The sequence below is a fragment of the Scyliorhinus canicula genome, chromosome 5, assembly GCF_902713615.1.
Source record: "Scyliorhinus canicula chromosome 5, sScyCan1.1, whole genome shotgun sequence".
NCBI lineage: Eukaryota > Metazoa > Chordata > Chondrichthyes > Carcharhiniformes > Scyliorhinidae > Scyliorhinus > Scyliorhinus canicula.
The window spans coordinates 116,540,389-116,548,993 of record NC_052150.1 but is presented as its reverse complement, the minus strand read 5'-3'; the positions used below and the strand labels follow the sequence as shown (position 1 = coordinate 116,548,993).

Below are 8,605 nucleotides of genomic sequence, written 5' to 3'. Positions count from 1 at the left end.
GCACGGTAGCACAGTGGTTAGCACAGTTGCTTCACAGCTCCAGGGTCCCAGGTTCGATTCCTGGCCTGGGTCACTGTCTGTGCGGAGTCTACACGTTCTCCCCGTGTCTGCGTGGGTTTCCTCCGGGTGCTCCGGTTTCCTCCCACAGTCCAAAGATGTGCAGGTTAGGTGGATTGGCCGTGCTAAATTGCCTTTAGTGTCCAAAAAGATCAGGTGGGATTACTGGGTTACGGAGATCGGGTGGAGGTGTGGGCGTGGGTGCTCTTTCCAAGAGCCGGTGCAGACTCGATGGGCCGAATGGCCACGTTCTGCACTGTACATTCTATGATTCTATGATCCTGGAGACCCTGGCTGGTTACTGCAGGCCTCTAGATCTGTCCAGCCATCGAATCACATCTTCAGCGAGCCTATAGTTTGTTCAATTGACATTTGGTTGTAACATGGGAGTGTATTGAAGCACTCTTGCACTTCAGAGTTTCTATTGGTATAATGAGCGGAGTTTGCAGTGGGTGATCCTTGTTGCTGAGTAGCAACCCCTTAAAAATAATTCCAGGTCTGAAGTTAAAAGGAAGCCTGGACTGCTGCAAGACAAAGTATCATGGCACCCGCCTACAGACCTTGTCATAATGAATGTTTGACTGTACTGAGGAAGTGTTGTATTGTTTGATAGCTTTGGGCTGAATTGTTAAATGGCAGACCTGACAGGTGAACATAAAAATATCCTATGACACCGTTTTGAAGAGCAAGTAGGAATTCTCCTAGTTATTGATGAAAAGATAGACATTGCCGATGTTTTTTGTCTTGCACTCATCAGGTCAGGAATGCTAACTTTCAAATGATTACATTTACACTGCAGCAAAAAAGAGGTGCTGATTGGTTGGCAAGTTAAATTTGATCGGCCAAGGCATTGCCATGGAGAAAGCAATGGCATGGTTACCATGCTTCTGTGAAATTAAAATTGTGCAGCCTTCTGCATATTATTCTTATTTGCAGAGACCAGGGGCGGGACTCTCCGATTGCCGACGCAGGAATCGCATTCGGTGATTGGCCGGAGAATCCAGGGCAGCGCTGTTTTTCGGATACTCCGCCCCCTCAAAAATGGCGTAATTGCCGAATACGCTGCACGCCATTGGGATGGCCTCAGGACACCACATGGGTCTCTCCGCAAATGCTCCGCACCCGATGCTCCGCCCCGATGGGCCGACTTCCCGACGATGTTGGTCACGTGTCCTCTCAGTTTTCGGGGACCTCGCGTGGCGGCTGAGGACTGTGTCCAGCGCCATCACAGTCAGGGAGGGTAGCCGTTCCACTGGCAAGGGGGGCTTCGGTGGGGGCTAGGGGGACTGGTTGGAGGTGGTCCGGGTGTTGGGGGGGGGGGGTGTTGCAGGGGGGCACTATCTAGCAGGCCGGGTCTGCGCGCTGCCCCCGTCATGTTGTACGGTGCGGCCGCCGCAGGTCGCCGCCGTGCGAATGCGCGGCCACGGAACCGACCATTCTCCATCTGTATTTGCAGGTAAAGCTGGGGGCTTTATGTGGTGCGGCTGCTAGTCCCCCACCGGGCGAAGCATCGGTGCGGGGGCTCCGTGACATTTTGGTCGTAAGACCAGAGGTTTCCTCCGGACATAGCCGCAAAATCGGAGAGTCCAGCCCTAGGTCTCTATGTATGAAAGTATGTCACTTCCATCAAGCATAAACGAGCCACGTTACAAGCTCAAATGATGTTCCATGTGATGCAGGTGCTAGCCCCTAAACAGTCGCTGAATTGGTCCAGATGCGGCGCCAGTTTTGCTGTTGTGGAAGTCCACGAATCCTGCCCCCGCGTCAATACTTAGTCTCGGGAACGGAGAAACTGCTGAGGATACGTTTTCTGTTTTTATTTGGAAAGGAAAAGAGCAAGATTCTGTTTCAGCCGAGAGAAGTTAATGCTGACGTGTGAAAACGTGCTGCTGGCACATGATCTTGAAGGTTTACAGTGAACTGATAAACTGTTTAGCAGGATCTGCTGCCGTTTTCTGTTTGTGGCTTAGGACTGATTTATATTAATTGACAGACTGAGTTGCAAAGCAAATTATGTCAATATTCCCGGTTGAACAATTTGGCACTATCATGAAAACAATCGGCATTTTCAGAGTTAAGAACCTATGACAGGAATCAATATTTTTAAGGTGCATGAAAGTGTTTCTTTCAATTTAAAATGTTCTGAGAATATATTTGAAAATTGGCATGATACATTTAAAATAAAAGATGTGTGATGCAGATTTATTTTTGACTGAAATATAACAATGATAACGCAGAGTTTTTTTAGAAATGAAAAACAGTTTAGTAACCAATTCTGGGAACTTTTATGTGATTGTTACACCCACATGTTTGTCACAAGCAGGAAGAAATTAGACCTCTTTCATCCTTCGGTCTTTCACTGATTTTGTACTTTCTTAAGACATGAAATGAAAATCGCTTATTGTTATGAGTAGGCTTCAATGAAGTTACTGTGAAAAGCCCCTAGTCGCCACATTCCGGCACCTGTCCGGGGAGGCTGGTACGGGAATCGAACCGTGCTGCTGGCCTGCTTGGTCTGCTTTAAAAGCCAGCGATTTAGCCCAGTGAGCTAAACCAGCCCCTACATGTTACACCTCTAACTTTTTCCAATGAAATGTTGATCTGAAATGTTGGGCTGAATTTTAAGTGGCCCTGGTGAGCGTGTTTCCTGTGAGAGGAGCATGTCAAATAGACCGGCCACCTTCCGGTGCACTCCAAGCTCATCGCCATACTATGGGGCATGGACCAATGCCGAAAACAACAGCCCGCCTGTCCACCATATTTAAATGAATAATCAATGGTCAATTAGGCTTGCTATCAAGCCAAATGACCCTGATAATAGATGGCCCCACCATAAGGGCGAGAAGGGAAGGGGTGTTGCTCTTCGAGGCCAGCACCCTTAGGTAAAAGCCTCCCTTCCTTCCTAACCACTCCTGTCCTTACACCCACCGCCGCAACCAAATCCCCCATTCCTCCCTCTCCTTAACCTAACTAAACTCTCCTAGCCCAAAACCCTGGGCTTAACTTCTCTGGGGATCCATGGGTCTTGGTCATCTTCTCTGTAGTCCAGGCAGTGGCCACTGACACTGCCGGGACTGTTAAATGTAGAATTAGGATTTGACCCTGTCCGGGATTCTCCCTTTTGGGGACTAAGTCCCCACATCCGCCGGAAAAAGGTTGAGAATCACTCTGGACTTTTTCCTTGAAAGTCTAGGGTGATTCTCCATTTTCCAGGGGGCGAGCAGGGCCCCGGCGTGCGTCCCGCAGCTCTGCTGCCGGCTGGGCCCTGCTGTCCCGACCGCGCGGCTGCGCATGTGCACGGCGGCCCACCTCCGCACGGGCACCGCTGACATGGAGGAGCCACACAGCGGGCATGCGCGGAGAAAGGTAGGTCACCCACAGATCGCGATGGCTCGCCGATCAGTGGCCCACGATCGTGGATCTGGCCACCACTAAGGCCCCCCCCACCAGAGTCAGATATCCCCCACCAGGACTGACACTGCGGCCATGGGTCCAAGCTCCCGCCAGATGGTACTAGATATAAACCACGCCGGCGGGAGTTCGGCTGGTCGACCGCGAAGCATCGCCGCGGGGGCCTGCTCCAATGTCCCCAACTGGCACCACGTAAACCGCGCGCGTGACTGGCCGGTCCGCGGAGAATCGCGGAAGCCCCATTGCGCCGGACTTCCGGTGTGAACGGATATTCTCCGCACTCTGGCCGGAATCGCGATTCCGGTGCGGAGGGTCAGAGAATCCCGCCCAGGATTTTTGCTTCCTTTTCACATAAATAGTCTATAGATTTATACTGTATTCAAAAGTAATTCAATTGTTATTTTGTTATTGTTATTGCTTCAGCATCCAGGTGACATTTATCAAGAAAAGGATTTGTCAACAAGGAGATCCTGTTAACAAGGACTGTCAAATCCGGGTTAAAATAAGAGGCCAGTCTGTATCACAAACAATAAGAGAACAGACCAGTTAAAAACCTGAAATATTACTTGTGGCCCACCAGAATGAATCATCAAGGTTATAATGACAGTGTAAGGGCCTCAGGCCCTAAAAGGATCTTCAGCTTTCTTTCATATTTTGTAGAAGTGATGAAAGTTACATTCTCTGCACAGAGTGCAAGTACCTAATGTCAATTATTTATCACAACATCAGGCTAAATCCAAGATGTTTATTTGAAATCACAAGCTTTCAGAATGCTGTTCCTTCATCAGGTGAAGTGGAGACAGGTTCATAATTGCAGCATACATAGGCAGAGACACAACTGCAAAATAATTACAGATTGGAAAGTGAGACTTTACAGGTACAACAAACTGTGTGAGTGGAGTGAGGTATAATCACAGGCCATTGAGGTGTGAATTGTCTCAAGCCAGGACAGTTAGTAGGATTCTGCAAACCCGGGCAGTATGGTGGGGGTTACATGTAATGCAACATGATCCTGAGATCCCGGTTGAGGCCGTCCACATACTTGCAGAACGTGGCTATCAGTTTCTGCTCGGCGATTCTGCGTTGTCATGTGACACACACTGTCTGTTACTGTAAAGATTTGTTTACCGTAAAGACTGTGTTATGTAATTTGGAATAACACAAGCTGTTTTGAGTAAAAGATGCTCCAGACTTTGAAGTGAGTTCAATGTGTTTTATTGAACTATTAGCACAGTTCTCAATGAGTTCGACTCTCTGCTAATCTAAATGTAGTAACTCAGTCTAACTGAACCAGCCTTGCTCTAAGCCACGTGCTGGGGTGTGATGCTGAGGATACACCCTGTCTCTCTCTGTAGATGTTGGTCTGTGGAAAGAGGTGGGGTGTGAGTGCCTCATCCCTTTTACAGTGAGATACCACCCCTGAGTGTCCTGACTGCTCATTGGTCGTGTCCTGTTCTATGTGGTCATTAACTGCATGCTTGCATATCATGACAAAGACTCACATTCAAACCATTCTTCACACTCTAATCTGTAATTATCTTGCAATTGTGTCTCTCTAATCTGTAATTATTTTGCAATTGTGTCTCTCCTATACATGTTGTAATTGTCAATCTGCCTCCACTACGCCAGATGATGGAGCAGCACTCCGAAAACTTGTGATTTAAAATAAACCTGTGAGACTTTAACCTGATTTTGTGAGATTTCTTACTGCGCTCACCCCAGTCCAGTGCCGGTATCTACACATCATTTATTTAGCTGCATGGCTATCATCGAATCTACAGTGCAGAAGGAAGCCATTCGGCCAATTGAGTCTGCACCAGCCCTTGGAAAGGGCACCCGACTCAAGCCCACGCCTCCACTCTATCCCCGTAACCCAGTAACTCCACTTAACCTTTTTGGACATGAAGGGTAATTTAGCATGGCCAATCCAACTACCCTGCACATCTTTGGACTGTGGGGGGAAACCGGAGCACCCGGAAGAAACCCTCGCAGACACAGGAAGGACGTGCGGATTCCGCACAGACAGTGACCCAAGAGAGAATCGAACCTGGGACCCTGGAGCTGTGAAGCAACTGTGCTAATCACTGTGCTACATGCTGTCCTTATGTTTTGGACATTGTCAGGACTCAGTCAAACTCAATGAAAATTATTTGCATCCAAATATTTAATGTCAAGTTCAAGAACATACAGTGCCTTCTAAATATATAAATAATCTGACCTTGCTTTATTGGGAGTTTTGGCGTTTGCAGCATTTGACGTTCACTTTATTTGTACCATCATATGCATTTGAATTCATTGAAGCATTTATAATTAGGAGGTATAATACTAATAATAATCTTTGTCACAAGTAGGCTTACATTAACACTGCAATGAAGTTATTGTGAAAATTCCCTAGTCGTCACATTCCGGCACCTGTTCGGGTACACAGAGGGAGAATTTAGAATGTTCAAATTACCAGACAGTACGGGCGGAATTCTCCGCGGGGGGCCGAATTCGTGAAGGCCGTCGTGAACTTGGCCGAGGTTCACGACGGCCTCGGAGCCTGCTCCCCGCACCTAATTCACCCCCACCCGGGGGGCTAGGAGCGGGCCTCTGTCTTTCTCGGCAGCGACCTCGTCACGCCGAGAATGTGAAGTCATCCGAGCATGCGCGGGTTGCCGGTTCCAACCTGCGCATGCGCGGATGACATCAGCGCGCAGACGACACGAACCCGCGCATGCGCAGTGCCATCTTTCTCCACCGCCGCCCGGCAAGACGTGGCGGCATGATCTTGCCGGGCGGCAGAGGGGAAAGAGTGCGTCCGTTTCACGAATGCAGTGACCAGGTGTGGTTGCTGCCATGGTGAAACGGGCGTGAAGGGCCAGTCGCTCGGCCCATCGGGCTCGGAGAATCGCCGCTCGCCGTTTTTAGCCGGGGGGGGTGGGGGGGGGGATCGCTGGGGGCGCTAGGAGGGCGTAAAAAATGTCGGGAGGCCCTCCCACAATTCTTCCATGCCACGTGGGGAGCGGAGAATTCCGCCCCACATCTTTCGGGACTTGTGGGAGGAAACGGGAGTACCCAGAGGAAACCCACGCAGACATAGGGAGAACGTGCAGACTCCGCACAGACAGTGACCCAAGCGGGAATCTAACCTGGGACCTGCTGCTGTGAAGCAACAGTGCTAACCACAGCGCTACCGTGCCACCCATGAAACCATCACTGCCCAATCTGGCAGGATAGGCATGCCTCTCTGAGTGAGATCTGCATTTTACAGATGAATTAAGAGTTAATTTAAAAAACAAAAATCTTAATTGTCACAAGTCGGCGTACATTAACACCACAATGAAGTTACTGTGAAAAGCCCCTAGTCGCCACATTCCGGCACCTGTTTGGGTACATGGAGGGAGAATTCAGAATGTCCAAATTACCTAACAGCATGGGCACGATTCTCCGCTCCCCACGCCGGGTGGGAGAATCGCGGGAGGTTCACGACGGCGGCAACCACACCTGGTCGCTGCCGTCGTGAACATGGGCGCCAGATGCTCGTTTGTGGCTTGTGGGGGGCAGAGAGGGGAGTGAGCACCATGTAAATGATAGGTTAGCCAGTGATGCCCAAATCCTGGAAAGGAATAATTTAAAAAAAGACCCTGATTAGGCCCACTTGTATCAATATTGATATGGCCTAGTCATATTTTACTTAGGATCGGCAAACAAGGCAACCTTCTCAGCAATCAGAACTTGATTCACTCTCGTCCTCGGAAAGGAAGATGAAAATTTAGCCCACTGTACCACCGAGTCACATTTGGAAACAAAACATAAATTTAAGCTTTATTACTACATTTTATGTTTTTACAGAAGAGCAATGAGATTATAAATTCACATTTAACTGTTGTACTGGGAGGTAATACAGTTACAAACATTAACCAACCATAAAAGTAATGAGAGTGCTGTACTTTGCACAGCATTATTTGCATTTCACATAATGTTGCCTTTGTCTACATCTGGCATTCACCCAGTTATTGAACAATTTAAAAGCAAAGTTAATCAAGCAGTCAGGAAATGAGTTGGAATGATATTAAATAATCCTCCAGTGAAAAAACAATTATACTCTGAAAATTGTTAAACAAAAACATTATCCATCTAATTCATTTTGCTTTAAAAAAGTTAGATCTAGCTGTATTTCTATTTGCAATATTGCGCATCCAACTTTATTTTTTCCTCACCACATTGTTTTGTTGATAACAATGCAATATAACAAAAGCAACTTCAAGAGTGAAATGTAATCAAAATAATGGTTCGTAAAATGTTAAGTTGGATGAGGTATGTATAAAGAGTGTTAACATTTTTTCCAGTCATCTGTACCTTGACATAGACCCAAGTTCTAAATTGACGTAGGGCTAAAGTGAGTATCACAGAGGGTTTATGTGAATCCAATGTTCTGTTTCCTTCTGATGGTTAGAAGGTTGAACAGCAGTGTGTATTCATATAAAAATAAGTGAGAAAACTCCTGATGACATGATGACTCATACAAAAAGCGTAAAACAATCTGAAAAGGATTGAAATACTCAGAAGATCAGGGTAGTATCTGTGGAGAGAGAAGTAGAATTAATATTTCAGATTGATGACCGGTCATCAGTGTGATGTTTGTATATGTCTTACTGCTAATTCTGACAAAAGACCATCAGCTCGAAGCCTTGGGCTGAATTTTAAATTTCCGTTTGCATTGATTGAGGTTTTAAAGCGTGAGAAATCTGTTTCAGAATCCAAATCTGCCTCCAACTCATCCATTTCCAGCTTTAACTGAAGCAAGTACACAGGCGATCCACCTGATTATACCTTTGAGTCTTACTGGCATGCACTATTGAAGTTTAACTGCAGCTCTCTAGATTTCTAAAGTCCTGGGTAAAGTGGAAAATCCTCAAGGCGAGGACTTGGTCATTCAGGAGTTGAAACCATAACATACCTCCAAGATTCGGTGGTCTGCCTGAGGACCCCTGTTTTGGGATCCCCTCCCTTCCAACATACAAACATGCAACTTAGGAGCAGGAGTAGGCCACTCAGCCCTTTGAGCTGCTCTGCCATTCAATAATGTCATGGTTGATCTGATTATAAACTCAACCCCACATTCGCCCCTTCCCCTGTTAACATTTCGCTCCTT

General features: G+C 47.3%; 1 protein-coding gene across 1 annotated transcript in view; it reads right to left on the bottom strand.

The window, feature by feature from the left end:
- Positions 1 to 7,248: 7,248 nt before the first annotated feature.
- LOC119965674 (collagen alpha-1(XXVIII) chain-like) overlaps positions 7,249 to 8,605 on the bottom strand; it is a 318,322-nt gene continuing 316,965 nt past the window's right edge. The window contains exon 37 of the mRNA XM_038796439.1: positions 7,249 to 8,032. The gene's annotated coding sequence lies outside the window, so the exon portion shown is untranslated. The remainder of the gene's footprint in view (positions 8,033 to 8,605) is intronic.